A 23,688-nucleotide genomic window follows, 5' to 3' on the forward strand; every position below is an offset into this window, starting at 1 on the left:
ACCCCAACCCCCCTAACCCCAGTCCCGGCAGCCCTACGTCTGTTCTCTCCCTCTGCAAGTCCAACACACCACTGTGATCTTTCTTTCTTTCCTTCTTTCTCTCTTAGTTAGCTCCCACTTCTGAGTGAGGACATGTAGTATTTTTCCCTCTGTGCCTGGCTTATTTCACTTAACATACTTTTCTCTAAGCTCATCCATGTTACTGCAAATAGCAGAATTTCATTCTTTTTTATGGATGAGTAGTATGCCATTGTGTGTATATATCGCTTTTTCCTTATCCAGTCATCTGTTGATGGACATTCAGGTTGGTTCCATGTCTTGGCTATTGTAAACAGTGCTGCGATGAACATGGGAGTGCAGGTATCCCTTCAACATGATGATTTCCATTCCTCTGGGTATATACCCGGAAGTGGGATTGCTGGATTGTATGGTACATCTATCTGTAGTTTGAGAAACCTCCATACTCTTTCCCATAGTGGCTGTACTAATTTACAGTCCCACCAACAGTGTAGGAGGGTACCTCTTTCTCTGCATCCTCATCAGCATTTGCTATTCTCTGTCTTTTTCATAATAGCCAGTCTAACTCAGGTGAGTTGATATCTCAGTGTGGTTTTGATTTGTGTTTCCCAGATAATTAGTGATGCTGAGCATTTTTTCTTGTACCTGTTGGCCATTTGTATGTCTTTCTTTGAGAAATGTCTATTCAGCTCCTTTGTCCATTTTTAAATTGGGTTATTTGTTTTCTTACTGTTAAGTTGTTTGAGTTTCTTGTATATTAATGATATTAATCCCTTGTCAGATTCATAGTTTGTAAATATTTTCTCCCACTCTGTAGGTTGTCTTTTTGCTCTGTTAATTGTTTTTTTTGTTTGTTTGTTTGTTTTGGGGGCAGAAGCTTTTTAGTTGGATATAGTCCCACTTGTTTATTTTTTGTTGCTTGTGCTTTTGGGCTCTTGTTCATAAAGTCTGTGCCCAGTGTTAGCTCCTGATGTGTTCCTCCTGTGTTTTCTTTTAGTAATTTTATGGTCTCAGGTCTTAAATTTTAAGTCTTTAATCCATTTTGAGTAGATTTTGGAATATGGTGAGAGGTATAGTCCAGTTTCATTCTTCTACATATGGTTGTCCAATTTTCCCAGCACCACTTATTAAAGAGGCAGTCTTTTCCCCAATGTATGTTCTTGTTGCCTTTATCAAAGATCAGTTGGCTGTAGGTATTTGGGTTGATTTCTGGGTTTTCTTTTCTGTTACATTAGTCTCAGAGTCTATTTTTATGCCAGTACCATGCTGTTTTGGTTACTGTAGCTTTGTAGTATAATTTGAAGCCAGGTAGTAGGTTTTTTTTTTTGTTTGTTTTTTGTTTTGCTCAGGATTGCTTTGGCTATTTGGGGTTGGTTCTTGTTCCATATGAGTGTTAGGATTGTTTTTTCTATTTCTGTGAACAATGCCATTGTTATTTTGATAGGGATTGCTTTGAATCTATAGATCACTTTGGGTAGTATGGACATTTTCACAATGTTGATTCTTCCAGTCTGAGAACATGGAATGTCTTTCCACCTTTTTGTGTCTTCTTTAGTTTCTTTCAGTAGGTTACATATTGTCTGTGGTTGCTTTTGTGCTACAGCTGCAGAGTTGAATAGTTCTGACAGAGATCCTAGGGCTCCTTTGCAAAGCCTGAAATATTGGTTATCTGCCCCTTTATAGAAAAAATTTTGCTGACCCCTGTTCTGGGCCTTAAAAGAAGGCCAAGGTAACAGGAAAAGAGAAATGTGAGGTATGATGAGGCTGAATCTGAGGCAGGGACCAGACAGACCATGAAGGTTAGGGGCTTTAAATTTTATTCTAAGAATGATGGGAAAAGAACCAAACAATTTTAAGCAGGGGTCTGAAAAGAGCTGTCCTTCTAGTACATACTGTTTTTTTAATCTTTTTTTTTATTTTTTATATTTATTTATTTATGCTACAGTAAGCTTTATTTCCATTTGGTCCAAGGCTTGGGAGAGGGCCACAGGTGGTTAAAAGCTGCCTAGTGGCTGGAGAGAGAGGCTCAGGCAGGATCCCTGATAACAGAAGATGCAGAGGGCCCCCCTCAAAGGCTGCTGGGTTCATGAGAGATACTTGCCCAGCCCGGCCTCAGGGATGGCCAGCCTGCAGAGGTTGGTCAGGTGGTCGCCCATCTTCTTGATCAGTTTCACCTCCTCACCTAGGAAGTGGCTCTCTAGGAAGTCACAGAGATGGGGGTCTGTGTGGGCAGAACCCACAGCATGAAGATCCAGAAGGGCCTGGTTCAGGTTCTTCTCCAGGGCCACAGCAGCTTCCATGGCACCCACAGTTTTACTCTGCTCATCTTGAGATGGCTTCTGCACATCTTGGAGGAGGGAGTGGCTGCTGCAGTGGTTTTGCATCTTCAAGAGATGCTTGGCACCCCGGCAATTCTCCTTGGCCAACTCATGGAAGAAGTGGCTCAAGCCTTCCAGAGTTACCCTGTGGCGGTCGAAATAGAAGCCCAGAGAGAGGCAGGCATAGGAGGCCCACAGATGCAGATTGAGCAGGCAGTTGACAGTGGCCTCCACCTCTGTGGAGTAATTGTGACAAATTTGTGAGCTCGTGACTGGTTGGCAATAAGGAGCTAACCACATGCAGTGTTGGATGGTCCCTGAAGTGGGAGATGGCCAAGAAGATGGTCCTGGAGGTTGATAATAGAGAGGAGATTACAGGGCAGTGGCAGGCTGGAAGAGACGGAGGCCTTGGGTCTGTTCTGTCCAAACACTGTTGAAGCAAGAGATAGATCCACAGACCACCAGCATGCTGTCTGATCTTTTTGTTTTTAATTTGGCAGTTTATCTTGTGTAGATTCTTATTCTTTGACCATATAATCTTTAATGGTGTGTCTACTTTTCATCATATGGCTGTATTGTAACTTAGAAAGTTGTACTTAGCAGTGAACTTCCTCGTGGGTACTGTTGCTAATTTTCTTATGAAAATTTCTTCAAAGTGGAATTGTTGGATCAACAGGTATATAAGTTTTAAAGTCTTTGGCTTCTTTTGTACTTCTACTCCTCCAGAAGTAATGTTTATGACTACCAGCAAGGTATGAGTGTGCCTGGTTCCCACACTCTCACAAAACATTTAAATGTGTTTGCCAATTTTATGTAAGAAAAACTGTGTTTTATTGGTGCTTTAATTTTCACTTCTGTTATTATTGGACAGGGTAACATTTCTTTCCCAAATGCATTCCTTTTTTTTGTGAGATGCATAATTATATCCTTTGCTTACTTTTCTATTGGGCTGTTTATCTGTTATTATTGATTCATTATGAGTTCATTATATATTGAGGATATTAACACTGACATTCATGTTGTGAATATTTTTCCCAAGCTTGTCTTTTAGCTTTACATTTTATTTATGGTATTTTTGACAGAATTTACAAATATTTATTTAGTTAATAAATCAATTTTTAGACGTAATTTTTTAAATTGAAACAATTGATTATACACATTTGTGGGGTACAGAGTTGATTATCAGTACTGGTGTGCAACATGTGATGATCAAATCAAGATAGTTGGCATATTCCTCATTACAAAACATATTCATTCTTTGTGTCCGTTAACCAATTTCTCCCTAACTCTCCACCCCCTCCCTAATTCCTCTCTCTAATAGTCACAGCTCTGTCTCCCCTTCTGAAGGGTCAATGTATTATTGTGTTCTTTCTTTCGTTCTTAGTTCTCACTTATCAGTGAGGACATGCGGTATTTCTCTTTCTGTGCCTGGCTTATTTCACTTAACATAATTTTCTTTAAGTTCATCCATGTTGCTGTGAATGGCAGAATTTCATTCTTTTTGATGGCTGGGTAGTAGTATTCCATTGTGTATGTATACCACATTTTCCTTATCCAGTCGTCCATCGATGGACAGTTAGGTTGGTTCCATATCTTGGCTATTGTAAATAGAGCTGTGATGAACATGGTAATGCAGGTATCCCTTCAACGTGATGATTTCCATTCCTTTGTGTATATATCCAGTAGTGGGACTGCTGGATCATATGGCAGTTCTATATGTTGTTGTTTGAGAAACCTCCCTACTGATTTACATAATGGCTGCACTAATTTATAATCCCACTAACAGTGTAGAAGAATTCCCTTTTTCCACATCCTCACCAGCATTTGTCATTGTCTTTTTCATAATACCCAGTCTAACTGGGGGTGAGATGATATCTCAATGTGGTTTTGATTTGCATTTCCCTGATTAGTGATGTTGAACATTTTTTCCACATACTTGTTGGCCATTTGTATGTCTTCCTTTGAGAAATGTCTATTCAGGTCCTTTGCCCATTTTTACTTGGATTATTTGTGGGTTTTTTTTTTTTTTTTTTTTTTTTTTTTTCTGTTAAATTGTTTGAGTTCCTTGTGTATTCTGGATATTAATCCCTTGTTGGATGCATGGGTTGCAAATATTTTCTCCCATTCTGTAGGTTGTTTTTTCACTCTGTTGATTGTTTCCTTTGCCATGGAGAAGATTTTTACTTTGATATAATCCCATTTGCTTATTATTTTCTTTTGTTGCCTGTGCTTTTGAATAAATCAATTTCTCTTTTGGATTTTCTACCCTTGAGGTTATGCTTGGGAAGACTTTCACCACACTGAGATTATATAACATGAACATATATTTTCTACTAGTTTTAAAATAGTCTTTCTTTATATTTTAATCTTTAATCCATCTGGTATTTATTTTAGTAGTGGTGCGAGATAGAGATCTAACAGATTTTTTTTAAAAGGAAAAACTCGTTTTAGGGGAGGGGAAGAAATACCTCTTGAAGAAACCCTGATGGAAAACACAAAAACTACATCTGTAAGAAGAATGGTTCTTTGCGTGAGGTGTAGGCATTTGAGACATTCCAAAACCAAATAAGTTTACTTATTTTAGAGTAGACTTAATATGTATGTTGAAAAACTCAGTCCCAAAGATGATATTCCCAAAGTATTTTTACCTCCAAACACCTACTACCCCAAAGCCTCAAGCCTCATTATTACATCAAGAAATAATCTTTAAAATGACTTTTTTGTGTGGGTGGAAAGTGTTTATGTCACCTTTTGCTCCTTTATTTTGTGTCCATATGAGGCATACATTTCCAAATAGAACTGTATTTGCAGCTTTTAAATGTGTTTCCCTCACTTCTCTTTATTGTGTCTTGTTTCATTTATTTCACAAACACTTACAGAGTATTTACTATGTACTAGGAACTGTTCTAAGCGCTCTCAAAGTATTAATTCATCTACTTCTCATAGCAGCCCCATGTTATAGGTAACACTATTATCCTCATTTTATGGATGAAGAAACTGAGGAACACTGAGGTTCAGTGACTTGTCTGAGGTCACACAGGTAGCAAGTCATGACCATATTCGGTTGTCTTAAAAGACAAGTAGGAAATTATTATTATCTTTTTTTTTTTTTGATATGGAAAATTCCCTCCGTGGGGCAGAAACAAATACTGACACAAGAAGAAACTGAAATATGAACTCATAGACATCATTCCTTCTCAAAGCATGAATCACTTGGTTTAGAGGCTATTGCCCTCACATGAACTTTTTCAGTTATGTTTTTGTCTCTACTTTAATTGTCCTATTGGTGTTCATGCCCAATATTGCCTTGTATTGTATATGTACTTTTATTGTAAGCCATCCAGAATCTCTTTAGATATAGGCAGGTATAAATTATACTAAAAAGCCTGAAATATGCTGAAAGCATTTAAATTGAAATAATGTTAAGATATAATAAATTAAGTTGTAACCTTAAAACAAAAGAAAGTAATTTGTAAATGTTAATTGGAGCTCAATTATAACTGCTAAATGCTGGAATAAAATTAAATAGTCAGCAAGAGATGAGTGGCTAAACAAAACTGTGGCACATCAGTGAGATGGACTGTCCTAGGGCCATTAAAAAATCACAGATATGGGGAGTATACTGATATGTGGAAATTTGTATTTGAATTAACATTAAATGAAAAAGGCAGAATAAAAATAATAAGCACACACTTATAAATATGTGACAATATACAAATACATATTACAACAATGAGAATGTATTTAGGAACGATATCAGTAGCTAAATTTAATGTTTTTAGAGGTTTTGGTGTAAAAAACTTAAAATCAAAATTAAAAGTAAAAAATTTAAGGAATATTTTCCCTGGCATAAAGGAGCTGCCTCCTTTACAGCCACTATTGTACTCTGGGCCTAGGAAGGGGTCTCAAGGCTATTTTGGGGTGGGCTGGAAGGGGATCTGCTCTCTGACATTTTCCAAATGGGGGCTTGCAATTTTTCTGTGTGTTTAGGAAGTGCATATTGGGCTTTTACTTTGAAAGGATCTAATTCTGCATTCTTGTCATCATCAGCTGAGAATGAAGGAGCCAAGTTCATGGGAAGCTTGGCAAGAATGCTGGGGGAAAAGCAGGAGCAGCAGAAATGGCTACAAGGGGAGCTGTGCAGTTAGAAATGGAGTCCAAACTGAGGCATGGCAAATCCCATCCAGTCCTGCCAGGTGTAGGGGATATGATCTGGGAGTGTCATATTGTTTTTATTACAGAAGTGCAAAAACTCAGATGCAGATCAGGTGCATCTAGGGGATTCTCTCAGACTAAGTGAAGAGAGGTAGGACCAGGTACTGGCCTGTGGGGAGTGGTGCTGACAGCAAGTAGGACCAGTAGCTGGAACCCACAAAAGGGGTGGAATACAAGGAAAGACTTTCCCCACAACTGGGAACCAAAGCTGTGAGGAGAGTGGAGATGCCTTGAGTGCCTGGCAGATGCAGGCAGAAGGAGGCCACAGAAAGGCTTGTTCTCCCTTCTGGAGGTGTTTGGTGGTGGTGGTAGTTTTAACATGTGCTCAAATTCTTTGAATCTCCTCTCTTTAAGAGGTGGAGACTAATTCCCTTCCCCTTGAGTATGGGCTGGTCTTAGTGACTTGTTTCTAATGAATAGAAGTGATGGAATGTCACTTCCAAGATTGGGTTATGAAAAGATTGTGGCTTCTATCTTGGAGACTTTCTCTCAGACCACTCACTCTGGGGGGAATTTAACTGCCATGTCATGTGATCTTCTCAATGAAGTGGCCTATGTGGTGAGGAACTGAAGTGTCTTTTCAGCAACCACAAGTGTGACCTTCTACAGCTCCCTCAGATAACTGCATCTTCGGCCTGAAAATGTGATCTCCTGACAGACTTTGAGCCAGAACCATCTAGCTAAGCTGCTCCCAGATTCCTGACCCTCAGAAACTGTGATGTGTTGGTTGTTTATGCTGCTAAGGGCTTGGATCATTTGTTATGCAGTAGTAGATAATTATTAGGCCAGTGGTGGCCTGGTGCCTGATCATACTGTGAAAATGTCTGGCACTTCAGCCTAGTGCTGGAGGACAGCCAAGATGGAATGGGGCAGTATATAGAGACCTGAATGCTTATTCCACAGCTGGGATGGTGCTGATGCAGAGCAGCCACTGGCAATCATAAATGGTAACAGTGCTCAGTGAGATGCTGTTCTGTGCGTACTGATGAGAGGTGTCCAGTTCCCCTCTCTGTGTGGGGAAATGGTGCAGGAAACATCCCAGCCAGTTGGTCTCATAGTACCAGGAATACTAACCCCAAAATATGGTGCATGACTTTCGAAGGCAAGTGAAGAACTATAGTTGGGGCTGTAGAGAACAGAGAGAGAGAAAGTGCCATTGAGCCAAAAACAGCAAGTCCAGAACAGGTTGTTAATAGAGGGGAGCCTAAGGAAGTTGAATCTGGAGGCAAAGCTGAGCTAAAGGACCACAGCTGCTAGTGTGAGGACCAGCTGCTAGTGCGAGAGTTAAAGTAGCCTAGCAAGAGGTGAAATGAATTGGCCTAGATTTCTTCCACAGATCTGGGAGCTGATGACAGTGGCATGCACCAGCAGCAAGGCTCTTACATTTCTGACTCAAGCTTCTGTGGACGAGCTAGATCCCTTCGAGCCAGGACAAGTTAGGGAATGAAACTTCGCTATTCTTTTATGAAGATCAGGAGTGGTTGGTTGTTGAGTATGAGTCGATAATCCATTTCCGTTTTTTCCCTCCCTTGCAAACATGGTGTATTCACTGGATATAGGAGAGGTGAGGATCTATAATAAGTTTTCCATTGGTTGCATTATTTCCTGAAACTTTAAAAAATATATCACATGTAGCTAGGCCAGCCTTGGCTCTGGCTGCTGTTCAGTGTCTGATAGTTCTTCCTGGGAAGCTTACATCTGGATATAGTGAACATCTCTAGAGGGCCCAGTAGCTGGTGCTAAAAAACGTGTTCAAGTGTCTGCTAATTCTATCGACTGAACGTTGCATGGCCCTCTCAGCAAAATGACATTTCACAGCTTTCAGCTGCCATAAATCATTGACCTCAAGAGCCTCAGGGTTCAGTACCTAATCCATCAGGTTAGCCAGGCACTTGGAGCACTATAAGACTTTGAATAGAAATAGACCCAAAGACATGCTGTCCCCAAAAGCCATTCCATTCCGGAATGATTAAATGTCTGTGCTCCCAGAGGTTTTATATGATAGTTTAGAAGATTGGCACGAATACACCCAAACAATTTTTTTTTTTGCGTGTGTTTTCAGGCAGCAAAATCCTGATGGAGATGAATTTGTGCCATTGCAACTTTCTGGGGATATCTTTCAGATGCAAACTCTTTGTCTTAATGCCATTTGGGCATTAGATCCCCCAGAGGAGGAATTTGGAGTTCTGAGGTCAAAAGCCCACATTTGAAAATAAGTGTCCTTTGTGTTTTAGTAGAGTTTGCCAGCAAGAAGATGCAGAGCACACTAGGAGAGATTAGCCAATTGGCGCTTTTAACTCATCTGGCTCTTGGTTCTATTCCTAGCTAAGCTCCTCAGGGACATTCTTGGTTACCTAATGAGCCCCTTATTCCTTTTGGTACAGTTGAACAGTACGGCCAATCACTGAAATGAAAATTATTTTGTAAGTTGTCTCTAAGGTTAAAGTTCAATTAACTATACCGGCTAAGTGGATTTGCAGAGTCAGCTTACCAACGTATATGGTGCAGCAAAGATGGCTAATGAATTAGTCACTAAGAAATTAATATTCCCCATCTCTATGGAGTTGTCGCGGATCACATTTCCAAGCTCCCCTTACATCTAGGTGGTGCCATGTGACTAATACTTGCTAGTGGAACATGAGCAGAAGTGCTTTGTGTCATTTTTAAAAGCAAGTATTCATTTTACATCTTACCTTTATATTTCCTGATGTAGACAACCATAGTGACCTTGGAATTCAGTGTGTTGAAGATGGAAGAGCCACAGATATTAGGAACCTGGGTCCTTATATTTCCATCTGAAAAGTCATCTGCTGATGAGGAGCTTTCACACTGGAATGTTAGGTGAGCAAGATGTACATTTCTGTTGTGTTAAATTACTAGGTTTATTTGTCGCAGCAGCTAGCGTTGCTGTAACCAGCATAGAGATGTAATTTTGAGACTCTTTGGTAAAATGTGCTTTTTGTAGGGTTGTGATTAGGTAAGCTGTATCCTTGGCTAAATTGAATTTTTGAACTGAATGGCTATAAGGTGTATAAAACTCTATCCTGAATATTTTACTGCCACCTCCTCACCCTGGTGTATGCACTCATTCCACAAAAATGTATTAAGGGCTTACAATGTGCCAGATGCTATGCTGTGTGACACTGGGGATACAATAGTGAGAAAAACAGACATGTTCCCTTTCATGAACCTTAGAATCCACAGGGGAGAGATGATGAGTTCCTTAACTAAGGCAATGGAAGGGGGACTGGAGAGGAGGGGATGGATTAGAACAGTGATTCTCTAAGCTTTGTCCCTGGACTAACAGCCTTCTAATTGCCTGGGGAACTTATTAAAAATATAAGATTTCAGATCCTTTCCCTATAAAACCTGAGTCAGGAGAACTGAAGTGGGGTGGAGTCCAAGCAACTATGTTTTTAACAATCTCTCCCCAGGTGATTCCAATGCACAATTGCTTTTGAGAACCACTGGTTGGGGGGCGGGGGGGTTGGAGAGAGAGAGAGACACAGAGAGAGAGTCAGATGACTGTCAGATTTGTGGCATGCACCTCTGGTTTGGAGGTGGTGGTATGTGCTTGACATAGGCAACACAGGAAGAGGAGCAGGTTTCTCCCTAGGAGGGGATAATAAGTTGAGCTTTGGATGTATGAATTTGAAGTGCGCATGCACTATCCAGGTAGAGATGCGTATTTGGCCATGTATGGTGGGAGTAGAGAGTGAGACATTTGGAAGGATAGGAGACCAGCAGAATTGAGCCTGGCAGCTGGTAAGATATGAAGTGAGGTGCAGTCCTTGCTTTCAAGGAGGACTGAAAGCAAGGACTGCACAGCAGAGTGATCACAGGATCACAGCTAAGTGATCTCAAGGAATACTGGGTGGTACAGCAGTATTCCATCTCTCTACTGTACACACAACATTTTGGGGTGCTGAATACATGTGAAACAGTGAGGAGCATTTAACAAAAAGAAAAAAAAATATGGCCTTGTACAATTAAACCCAGCCAGGAAAACAGCACTTTTCCTATTCATTTTTCCATGTCCACTACCACCTCCCCATTGTCCCTGCCGCCTCGTTCTTATTACGACTGGCCCTACAATTTCTGGCATTGCTCCTCTTTTTAAAAATATCTTAAATGTATTTATTACCATAGGTTTTGATGATCTCTTCTGGATTCTTTATTTGGCTTGTTAGACACAGCTTCCCACCTAATTCTTAGCTCTGCTTTCTCCTTGGAGTGTGGCATGTCTTGATGTTTTGGATAAGAAGGTCTAGCAGCAAAGACTTCCCTGGACCCCTACAAGGGAGATGAAGTTGAACAGAGCTGATGCATGTGAAAGCACTACCGACATGTAAGCTATTATTCTGACTTGCTTCATAAGCAAATCAAGGTTCCCAATGATTCTGCAAAGGGACTTTGAAGTCCAAAAGGGCCCTTCCGGGTCTTCAAGACTTTCTGTCATCTGTGTGAAAATTTTCCTGGAAAGGAAATAGCTTCTACCTCATGTCAGTAAACTCACAAAGCTATGGAAAAGTTTGGTGAAAACTGCTATAGTTTGAATGTGTCCCCCCAAAGTATATGTGTTGGAAACATGCTTGCCATTGTGGTGGTGTTGAGAGGTGGGGTGTTTGGGAGGCACTTGGATCATGAGGGCTCTGTCCTCATGGACGGATTAATGCTGTTATCGTGGGAGTAGGTTAGTTGTCGTGGGAGTGGGTTAGTTATTGTGGGAGTGGTTTTGTTATAAAGTGAGCTCTCTGTCTTTTGCACACACTTCCTCACCATGTGTTGACTTTGGCCGTGGGATGACCCTCACCAGATGGCTGGCGCCATCCTCCCGGGCTTCCCAGCCTCCAGAACCTTGAGCCAAATAAATTTCGGTTCTTTATAAATTACCCAGTCTGTGGTGTGCTGTTATAGCGTCAGAAAACGGACGAAGACAAAAACCAATAAAGAAATCTCCAAAGAGGGGCCGGCCCGGTGGCGCACTGGATAAGTGCGCCGCTTGGGAAGCGCGGTGGCGCTCCCGCCCGAGGGTTCGGATCCCACATACAGACCGGTTCCCGCTCACTGGCTGAGCGAGGCGCGGGGGCAACACCGAGGGTTGCAATCCCGTTGCCGGTCCCCAGTCCGGTACGGGGGCAACACTGAGGGTTGCGATCCATTGCCGGACACGGAAAAAAAAAAAAAAAAAAAAAAAAAAAAAAAAAAAAAGAAATCTCCAAGGAGAAGGGCAAGTCAGTGATTTCCTATCCGGAGCCAAGTTAAAATTTGAAAAATTTCCTCTGTCTCACCTTGCTTTTTGGCTAAAATCACTTTATACCTAACATATTAAGTCAGAGCATAATTATCTGGACAGATTTAAATTTGCTATACCCAGCACTTTAAGCACTTTAAGGCAGTCAGTTTGAAAGCATCCAGTTGGAATTTAGGGTGCTTTCTCTTTAGGGTAAACTTTGAGATCCAATGAGTGATTTAGGTAAAAAGGCACTATTAGCCTCAGGGAGAAGTGAACTTTTTTTGAACTTTTATTATGTGCCACGTACTATATTATGAACTGTATATGTGTTATTTTATTTAACCCTCACAACAGTCTTGCTAACCCCAACCTATACATAACAAAACTGAGACTCAGAGAGGTGAAGTAATATGTGCAAGGGCACACAGCTTATAAGTAGCAACCTAGGTATTAGGACTGTATTGGCTTCAGAGCCTCTGCCTACTTTACATTAGATTCATGCCTCCAAAATTCAGTCATCTATAATTTAGATACTGCCTTTACTATCTTACCTGATTTTTTTCTTTCAATCATCTCTTCAATTAAAAAAGAAATTCTAGCCTTTCCTTAAGCAAAGCTATCTTGAAAACCATGGGTTTGAGTTGTGTGTATGTTTGTGGGTGTCTGAGTGCCATTTCAAATCAACTGACATACCATTCTCTGGAAACATTGCAGTTTACCATCAGTGGAGGAGTAAAAGGAAGGCAGGTTCTTGAGTCACTCTGTAGCTCCATCAGCCTTCCTCAAAGCAACCACAAATTAAAAAAAAAAATACATATGAGGAAAATATCAGCTAAGTATGTGTATAAAATCATCAGGCTGATGGTAACATAACTCAATTTGTAGGAAAAAAGAAAATGAATACATATTATAATTTAGTGCTTCCCCAATTTTTTAATCTCATGGGACACAAAGAAAATTATATTTGTAGGTCACAGTGACCTACTACCCTAACCCACCTTGCTCTGTCTTGTAGAGATCCATGGTCTGGACCACCTAATGGGCACAGTATTACAACACAGGACACAACTCGCTATGACTCAGTTAACTGCTGCAGCAGTGGCAGCCAGGCAAGGGCCAACAACTGGAACTACATCTAAACACTGGTTGGTATAGGCACTAGAAAGGTGTAGTTGATAGTGCAAAGCAAATACAATCAGCAGGACCAGATTACAGTCCAAGCAAATAGTTAGTGGCAGGAATGAATGTATCCCAAACATATACCTTCAGTTTGGAACTCTCTCATCTGAGCTCCATTCCTGTATATCCACCTGTATACTTAGAGTCCCACACTCACCTCAAAATCAACACATTCTAAATTGTACTTGTGATATACATCTTTCCCAACCTGCTTCCCTTCTAGTCTCCTCTGTGTCAGTGAAGGGCCTCATGATCTATCCAGTTACACCAACTAGAAACCTGGTGGTGCTGGTGGGTTAGTTTTGGTCCTTTTCTCCTTCTACCTGTGTTAAATCCCTCCGTAAGTTATGTCAATTTTGCCTTCTAGATGACCTCTCAAACCTTTCCCTTTCTTTCCATCCTTACTGCTTTCATTCTAGACCAAAACACCAACATTTGTCACCTGGATGACTGCAGTAGCCACCTAAATGGTCCCTCTACCTCCACTCTTGCCTACCTTCAATCTATTTTCCTTATAGCAGCCAGGGTAAATTAAACCATGTCTTCACCATCCCCCTCGCCCCTTCAGATTAAGACCCTGTAATAGCTTCCATTGCCCTTAGGATAAAGACAATTGTTTCTATGACCTGCAAGAGCCTGAATGGTCTGCTTCAGCCCCTGTCTACAAGTTTAGCCTCATTTCATAGCACTTTTTTCCCTATGCAGGGCTGGCACAAAATTTCCTCCCCAGTTTTCAGTAAATGAAATTGGTGCTCTAGCTTAACTTGGTTTTTAATTTAAGAATTCTATGTAATGCAGCATAAGATGACTTGCAAGTCACCATAGAAACCTGTCATTTTAAGATGGTTGATGGAGATAATGGGGGCATAAGGTAAAGACTGATGCTGGGTTGACTTTTTTTTAAAATTATTTGTCATGAGAATAATAATTACTAGAATCCAAGTAACAATACAACTTACTATCTGACATTCAGATAGGGCTTTCATCTTTTTTTTTGTTTGTTTTTCCCAAAACATATGTGCAGTTAGTTTTGTTCTCACCGCATTATGGTGAGGTGTGTAGGGCAGTTGTTTGTATTCCTTGCTTATAGGTAGAGCAACTGAAACCCAGAGTAGTAAGATGAGTATCACATAGCAAATCAGTGGTCCATCTCAGTGCAAAAGCACTGAGAAATAGTAATAATAAATACTAATAGTAGTAGTAGTTACCACTTACAAAGCCCTTATTGTATGCCAGACATTGTGCTTTGCTAACTACTTCTCATGTATTTACTTATTTAATCTTTGCAATAACTCTGTGATGTAGAATGTTACAATATTTATTTTATTTTTTGATTTTTTGTTTTCTTCAGATAATTTATTATACATACCTGTGAGGTACAATGTTGATTTTCAATAATTGTGTAGAGTGTGTGGTGGTTAGATCAAGATAGTTAGCTTATTCATCATTACAATACACAGTCATTCTTTGTGTCTGTTGACCAATTCATTATTAGCCCCCTCCCTTCCCCTTTTCCACCTCTAGGAACCATGGTTCTTTTCTCTCTCTCTAAAAGTTCAACTTATTACTGTGATTGTTGTATCTTTCTTTCTCTTTTACTGTCTCTCTTTATTGTATATTTGTTTATTTATGGATTCAGCTCCCAGTTATGAGTGAGAACATGTGATATTTCTCTTTCTGTACCTGGGTTGTTTCATTTAGGATAATTTTCTCCAGGCTCATTCATGTTGCTGAAAATGGCAGGATTTAATTCCTTTTTACGGCTGAGTAGTACTCCACTGTGTATATATACCACAATTTCCTTATCTAGTTATCCATACACAATATCTATTTTAATGATGAGGAAACTAAGGCTTAGCAATGTCACTCATGTAGTCAATGCTACTTTTACAGCACAGCTTGAATCCATCTTGTTGTCAAATGACTTCCAGTCTTCTACTGCTTTTGTTCTTCTAGGGCTCTAAGTGATATAAAGCATGGAGGGAACACTACAGGCAAATGCACATTTTTCATGAATTGCTGAGGCTTTGGTCCCCTAATCCCTGTACTGACTCTGGGAGAGCTGGCCTCAGTTATTCATGTGCCTCGAGAACCCTTCTCTTGCTTTAGCCTGGAGCCCTCACTGGAGACAGGCTACTCTAGGCCTCTTTTTCCCTCCAACATCCTCCTGGTCCTATTTGTTTAACCTCAGGTTCCTGTCATTCCAAAATGGCAGAAAGGGAGAAAGACAATGAGGGAGAGAGATTCTTCTTAAGATTTGGAATAGAGCAAATTTAAGTCATTCATGCTTTTCCTCCTTTCTCTTGGGCCCTACCTTAGCCTTCCAAAGGCCTCCAGTAGGAGGATTGTCTAGGCCCAGTCCTCCTATACCAACCATATGAGACGTAGAAGAAAAGGTGAACACTACTCCTCTTCACTCTTCTCACCGGAGATCTTTGCATTTAGGGATTCTGGTAAAGTAGTCCCATTTTGTAGTGCTGAGAACACCTTGAACCATATGAGGGATTCTTTTCCTTGGTGGGGGAAAAAGTAGCCTCAAGTGCCCAGCAGGTAGTATCCATCAGTTACTGAGCTGTGAATCAGAGGCAGAAGCCCGGACCTTGAGTGGGTCTGACATCAGCCAAGCAGGATTTCCTTTATAGATGATCAAGATATTAGATTCCAAGAAACAGGAGTTGTGACTGAGAAAGAAACTAATTTCTCAGTGCAGCTTGTTGCAAATACCCATGCTATTTATGAGGAAAACTCTTTAACTGAGCCTTTCTTGCTCATAGTCAGGATTGGTCCTTTAAATAGGAGTAAGAATGATCCTGCAGGTGGAAAGTAGAGAGACCCTGAAGCAGGTAGGGCCCAATACAAGATGTCACATGATCCCTTGGCTAGCTTTGCCTCCTACTCAGAATCTCCTACGGCAGTGATTCTTAATGTGTGGTCCCAGGAGCTTCAGCATCAGCATCACCTGGGAACTGGTTAGAAATGAAAATTTTTTGGTGGTACTTGATACCTATGAATCAGAAACTTTAGGGTAGGAATACAGCAACCTGTGCTGTGACATGACTTCCAGAGGGCTCAGGGGCCCATTGGAGGTTGGGAACCACTGCTCTATGATGCCCCAATGATGGCCAGGCTGTGCTGTCATGCTGCTATCAGTTCATCTGTCCCAGAATTCTTATGGGCTGCAAACTCTGATTTTTAGTGACTGCTTAGCTTTTGTCTCTTCTTGTGACCCTAGCTCTGTGGCTGTTCAGAGTGACAAAATCATACTCAGATTCCTGTGCCTGATGCTAGTACAACCTGTTTAGAGTGAAAATGTGAGCTTAAATCTTCTATGCCTACACAAAATCAAATCATGAGGATGACATATTGGTTAAGAGCCCCAGCTTTGGGGGCAGGCATATCTGGGTTAGTATTCAGGCTCCACCCCTTCACTGGCTCTGTGTCTTGCACTCTGTAAACCTCCATTTCTTCGTCTAAAAAATGGAGATAATAACAGCAATCTCACAGGGTTGTTATAAGGACTAAAAGAGATAATGCCCATAAAGTGCACACTATCTGGCATTTAACAAGTGCTCCCTAATGGCAGCTGTTATTATTGAACTGATTTTTTTTTTCCCTTTTCGGTTGTGATGGCATTGTGTAGTTGTCATACTGTAACTTTGGGGGGTTGGATTTTCTTGTTTTTTTACCATTGAAAATATTTTGTCTTCCTTTCTGGAGAAGACAGATGGCATACCCACCACTGAGGATCAATGTGAAGGTGGAGAAGTGCTACAGAAGAGTGGTTAAAAGCGTGGGCTCTATCCTGATTTTGTCACTTACTAGCTGTATGATCCTGCACAAGTTACTTACCACTCTGAGCCTATTTTCCCATTTGTAACATGAAGATAATAGTAGTACCTACCTTAGTGTAGGGATTCAATGAATTAATATGTGTAGAATGCTTGGAACAGTGCCTGACACATTTTATTTTGAAACTGTTGAAAAGCATTGTATGGGCACAGTTGACAGAAGAAGGGAATCTGGGGGGATTGGGGAGATCTTTTATAAACACTGTCTAAAACCCAGCTCCAGTAGCTCAGGACCATCCTGAGTGAGCACCTGAATAAATCACATGTGTGTTTTGGCATTGTGTACATCCAGCTTTCTGTTTAGCATGACCCAGGTATACCTTGGTTTAATAAAATGTATATAAAAACCAGTAAAGAAATAAAGAACATTTACCACAGATGAAGAAGAGGAAATGCTCCCTACCCTTGGGGAACCTACAGTCTGGCTGGACAGATGAGATTAATAGCATGAAACATTACAAAAGAATACAAGGGAGTGTTTGGTGCTAAATGGTGTGGCAGAGATGACAAGTGCTGCAGGAATTCAGAGAAGGGGAAGGGAGTGAGGCTGAAGGGAGGAAAGGCTTCTTAGAGGGATGTTTTGAGCTGGGCTTTTAAGAATGGGGAAGCTGGGTAGAGGGAAGGGTAAGCAACAGGTGCTTATCACATTCTGAAAGGACTCATTAAGGATTCTTTTAAGTAGTTGGCACACTTAGGACATTTAATATTGGACTCACTTTTAATCACACTGGACTGGGAGAGAAAGATCTGGGGTCTTGCTTCATCCCACTACTAAGTAGTTGTGTCCCCTTGTTCAAATTTCCTTCTGTTTTCTAGGCTTCTGTTTCCTCATCTATAATGTGAGAGGCCTAAACTAAATGATGTCTGAGATCCTTTTCTACTCTGAATGCAGCCATACTAATAGCTAATGTTTATTGAATGCGTACTCTGGGCTAGTACTATGACGGGACTTCAAAAAGTTCGTGGACAAGTAGAATTGAAAAATAATACAAATCTTTCCACGAACTCTTTGAAATACTCTCATATAAGCTCCATATACTTATTAATTTACTTCACAACTCTTATGATGTGGAGACTCTTGTATCACTCCTTTTACAGATGAGAAAACCAAGTAATGGATTCAAGGTCAGTCATACAAGGGGGTCATGTTCACATACCACTAGTACCACAGGATGCAAATATAGCATAGGGTCACTGCGTGGGTGTTATTTACAAACAGAGAAGTGACAGAGTACATGCAGTCCCCGGAACTCTATGCCACAGCACAAGCCAACCACAGATGTTCTTTTATGCACCATGACTAAGGTTCCAGCAGGGGCATGGGCTGCCTGGGCCAGCACACTAGCCTTGGGACAGAGAGCACTCCATGAGTGAGAGCAAACCCTGTCCCCAACTTGCACTGCATATTTATAGGTTAGCCTAAAAGGGGAAGGCATACACCTAGTTTTTCTTTTTCTTTTTTAAGTGACAGGAAATATATCAAGGGATCTCTGATCTCAGGGACGACCCTAGGGAACAGACACATGGAGGGCCAGGCTGTGCATACCGAAGGCCCTAAGAACAGCCTTGCCTACCAAGAATGGTGACATTAGCCAAAGGCCTTTTCTCTCTGAAGACAAGCTCAGTTCAGCTGAGCCAGCCCTCTGCTTAACTACCAAAAAGGAGGAGTAAATGAGCCAACGGGGTCATCTGGATATGTCTCCTGTCAAGGACGCCCAGCAGTGCTGGAATCAAACTCAAGCAGTGTGGCGCCAGAGCCTGCACTTTTAACCAATGAACTACGCAGTGCCAATTCTCATACTGCTTCAAAGTTTACTGGTGGTATTATAAGGAGAGCAGGTGCCCTTTTGAGCCAATAAAATCTGAATTTGAATCCTGGCTGTTCCACTTCCAGGTATGAGGCTTTGGGTAAGTTAATTAATCTCTCTGAGCTTCAGTTTCCCTGTCGACATAATGAGAAAAAATAGCCCCTTCTTTCCAGCTTTGCTCTGAAGATTAAGTGAGGCAATCAAGGTAAAATTCCTAGTATTGTGCCTGGCATATGGGAAGCACTTACAAAAGGGTGGCTGCTATTCTTATTATGGCCCATCTTCTAGAAATGCTCAATTCTGACATAATCCACAAGATGTCCCCCTCTCAATAGAAAGTTCTCTAGCACTGCTGTGTGTATAAATATGTATATCTGAGGATCTGAGTTCTTGAAAAATGACTTTCACGTCCATGCCTGCTTGTGAAAAAACATATATTGAACCATGTGCCCAGGAGGAAATCATAGTTGGCTTTGCAATGATGTACATATGGCTCGCGAGGCAGTTCTAAGGCGAGCCGGTCGCTTTCCAGGCTGTGCGTGGGTAGTGACTATGTCCCTACAGTACAGCCCAAGCATGATGCAGTGGAAGAAGTTTCAAGATCTGTAATTATGTTCATTTCTCAAGTCCTGAGGGAAGTATATAGCTTTTGAGGAGTGTGTGTGTGTGTCTGTACGCCTGCATGTGCCCATGTGCACAGCGAGGGCAAAGCCTTTCCCTCAAAAATTTGCACTAGACATGGAGGCATCCTTTCACTTCCTGCTATTCTGCGCATTTTATTTTTGGTAGGTCCTTGTGGTATAGGACAAAAGTTCAGAAAGATACTCTGCTGTTTGTGTGGAACAGATAATACCAGACCTAGAATAATTATATGTATTCAGGACGATGGTACAATAAGAAATCTTTAAGTGTGGAGGCTGCCTTTACAGCAGGAGCCATATAGCTGTAGAGTCATTTATTTGTTATTATTTTTTTAAAGCACTTGAAAAATCGTTTTCTCCTGGTCAACACAGGGAGAAAGAAAACAGAACAGCTGTTTTTGGTTCTTTCTTCCCTTCCATTCAGTTCATTTGCATACTGAGTAAAGGGCCTACAGCCTGGCAAATATTTTGCCCATTAGTCTATTGTGCATGGGTTTGTGTCTCCTAAGGATAATTTCCTTTGTTGTTTTTAAATGAAGGACGAGAGTGTCTCAGCTGCTTCTGCTGCATTGTATCACTTTGTTCAGGGAAGAGAAAATGGCTCTTTTTGTTGTAAACTCCCAAGTATTCTAGATATTTTAGGCAAAACTCATGCCCCTGTTTGGGACAGAGCAGGTCTGGATTGGGACTGCTGGAAGATCTTTGTGTCCCAGAGATATTCAGAAATTGGGACTCACAAGAAAGGTCTTCAGCACACTTTAACCACTCCTCTCTTCCCAGAGGCCCGGTGCCCTTACACTGCCTCCACCCTGCTGCACTTGTTTTATCTAGATGAGACCTTTCTGTACGACACTCCAGGATCCACATTTTTCTCACATCTCTTTCCTTAGCCTGATTTCTGTTCCTCAGTGTCTTTTGCTCTGTTTCTAAAGGTTGTCCTTGGCTTTATGCTTTTCCAAACTGGACTCTGCAAATCCTGAATGTACATGATAGTGTGGCAGGGGGTATGTATAGACTCTTCCTGGACTGTCACTTTTTCTTGGTGGCAACTAATCTGAACATACTTTTGGGGTAGAATGCAGAATTTCCTCAAATCTTTAACAGCCATCAGGTGCTTACTATGTACCAGGTTCTATTCTAATTAGTTGCCACATAGTAATTACTTTAATCTTCATAACAACCCTAACAGGTGGGTTACTATTTTTGTTCCCATTTCATGGATGAGAAAATTGAGGCACAGGGAGGTTAAATGACTTGTCCAAGGTCTAAGAGCTGAGTATGTCACAGTCCATGATCTCAATACAAAACTCTATTTCCTGTCCAGGACACATTGGGCTGTGCCTTCCAGACCTTCTAGGGAGTCCTCTCTGCCATTAGGGTAAAGTGTAGTTCTTCTGTTTAATGAACTTATAGTTTGGCCTGAACCTTAGAGCGAAGTAAGCTTCACTTAAAGGAATAATTCTGATCTTGGGTTTGGGGGCCAGTGGCAGGTCAGTGGAGGAGATATCTTGAGATAAGGATACCACTTTATGTCCTCACATTAAATCAGATCAGAGGATAATCATCTTCTCTGTCTGCTCATTAGATCAGGGATTATAAATGAGTATAGCAGGTATGAGTTTTAGTCTGCATCACTAAGGGCAATGCTATGAACTGAATTGTGACCCCTAAAATTCATATGTTGAAGGCCTAAACTCCAGTGTGGCTGAATTTGGAGATAAGGCTTTTAAGGGAGTAATTAAGGTTAAATGAGATCACGTGTTGGGCCCTGATCAGCTAGGAATGGTGTCCATATAAGAGATACCACAGGCATGCAGCCCTGCCTTTTCCCCTCCCTCTCCCCGCTCCTTTCCTCTCCCCTCCCTCCCCCTCCCTTTTCCTCTCCCTCTCCCCCCTCATGTATTCTCCTCCCTTCTTTCCCCTTCCTCTCACTCCCCTCCTCCCCTTCTCTCCTCCCTGTCTCCCTTCGTCCCTCCCACTCTCCCTCTTTCTTCCTCTGTCTCCCAAACTTCTTTCTGCCTGTGCACAAAGAACAGGTCATGTGAGCACACAGGGAGATGGTTGTCCCTACAAGCCAAGAAAAGAGGCCTCAGAATGAAAACTACCTTGCTGGCACCTTGATCTTGGACTTCTCAGCCTCCAGAACTGTGAGGAATAAATCGATGTTGTTTAGGCCACCCAGTCTGTGGTATTTTGTTATAGCAGCTCTAGGAAACAAACACAGGCAAGATATGTCTTGTTCCTTTATTTCTATAAATTAAATGGAATTGTCCCAGAGCCCCCAACATGTAGTATGGGCAGGAAATTAAATCTCAGTTATTTTGTGGGTTTCCTACACTCCTCCATGAGATCATTGAATAATTCTGGGCTTTTGTGGTGCCAGAAAATCAGGAGAGGGCTGAGTTCTTAGGTTTCATCTTTCCTCTTGCTCCTGGGGCTCCCAGAGGCTGCCATCATGTACAGGTTCTTGTCTTTGGCACTGCTTCTCTGAGTGGGTCAGAGATACCTCTCATTCAGGTTTTCCCTTTTGACCACTGTCTGGGGTGCCCTGCTTGCATGGTGTGTGCTGGCTTTGCCACTCAGTTCTGTGACCCTGCCCAGTCTCAGTAGGAGGGAAGACAAGCTGTCTCAGGCGCAGTGGCTTCCAGAACTCTTCCCAGCTCAAAGCCCTTCTCTCCGTGGAATAATCCCCTTCATTAATCCTTCGGATGAGGGGTTGATGAACTTTTTCTGGAAAGGTCTCAAGCTATTTTAGGATTGTGGGCTATATGGTCTCTGTTGCAAATACTAACCTCAGCTAGAAAGTAGCCATAGACCGTATGTGAATGAATGGGCATGTCTGTGTACAAATAAGACTTCATTTATGGAAACTGAAATTTGAATTAAATGTAATTTTCATGTGTCATGAAATATTCTTCTTTTGAGTTTTTCCTCAACCATTTAAAAAATCTAAACACCATTCTTAGCTCGCAAGCTGTTTAAAAATTAAACAAAGCAGGAAGTAGGCTGGATTTGGCCTTCAGGCCTTAGGTTTCTGATTCCTGCTTTAGACTATTGCTACTCAAAGTGTGGGTGCATGGGCCAGCAGTGTCAGCAGCATCTGGGAGTTTGTTAGAAATGCAGAGACTCAGGTCTCACTGCAGACCTACTCAATAGCAATCTGAATGTTAATAAGATCCCAAGGTGATCTGTATGCACGTTAAATTTGTGAAGTACTGATTTAGAAATCTAGTGCTAACTTCTCTTTTCTGGACACTGAGGAAGGGAGACCAGATGCTAACATTAGTTATTAGTTTTTTCTCCTGAATACTATCCATCCATTGCTCTCTCAACATTGACCATCCAACCTGATTTGGGGGCTGCTGCCCTTTCCTGGATGGAGCAGCACTTAATAAATATGAGTTACAGCCAGTTTCCATTAGTCATGCTAATCCACACATCATTAGCACTTGACCTCAGAATGATTCATTTGAAGTTTTTGGCAGATCTGCTTTCCTAGTTACAGTTTACTTCTTTGAATGTTAAGTTTCCACTTGCTGAGTTAAGCACCAGCTGAGTATTAGGGAAGAGGTGGCTTTGGGGAGTCCTTGGAAACAAGGTTAAAACAGCCTGGACTTAAAATTTTGCTATGATCAATTTCCGTAGTATATGCAAATTCAGTAATACAATGCATAGACCAGTATTATGGAAAATCTCAGCAAAACTGGCAGAAGTTTCGGTAGATTTGCATATGGTTTTAGATAACATACTAGTTTTTATTTTGTAGGCTTTTTCTTTTTTCTTTTTTTTTTTACTTTTTAAAAATGATTTTATTTTAACATTTACTTGTACATATTTGTGTGTTGTTTTAATACATGCATATACTGCACAATGATTCATTTAGGATAGATAACATAGTTTTGTACCCATTAGTCCACCACTTCTCCCACTCACCCTTCTCTCCTCCTGGCCTCTGGTAACCATTATTCTACTTTCCACTTATATGAGAAGCACTTTTTATAAGATTCCACATACGAGTGAGATCATGTGGTATTTGCCTTTCTGTGTCTGACTTACTTCACTTAACATGATGGTTCCCAGTACCATCCATGTTGCTGCAAATGATAGGATATCATTTCTTTTTATAGGTGAATAGTATTCCATTGTGTGCTAATATTCAAGTGAGTTTGTATTCCTTAAATGCACATCTGAGGGTATAGGGGACTCAGAGGTATGGGCAGAGGTGTGGGGGAAATTCTCTCCGAGATTAAAATTTTCCTTTAGATAATTTGTGAGATGATGTGCGATAACCTTGTGATGTGAGTGTACAGATAATTCAGATATGAGTTTACCAGCCTTGAGCTCTTTATGATCATGTTCTCTCCGAGGTTACATTGGTAAATTGGAAACTAACCCTCTCATCATGAATTATCAGTAATTCCTGCC

The 23,688-nt window shown here is 41.2% G+C and overlaps 1 pseudogene; it reads right to left on the reverse strand.

Moving 5' to 3' along the window:
- Window positions 1-2,102: 2,102 nt before the first annotated feature.
- On the reverse strand, window positions 2,103-9,272 carry LOC103608620 (annotated as a pseudogene).
- Between the last annotated feature and the right edge of the window lie 14,416 nt (window positions 9,273-23,688).

This window comes from Galeopterus variegatus, unplaced genomic scaffold, assembly GCF_000696425.1.
Source record: "Galeopterus variegatus unplaced genomic scaffold, G_variegatus-3.0.2 Scaffold8639, whole genome shotgun sequence".
NCBI lineage: Eukaryota > Metazoa > Chordata > Mammalia > Dermoptera > Cynocephalidae > Galeopterus > Galeopterus variegatus.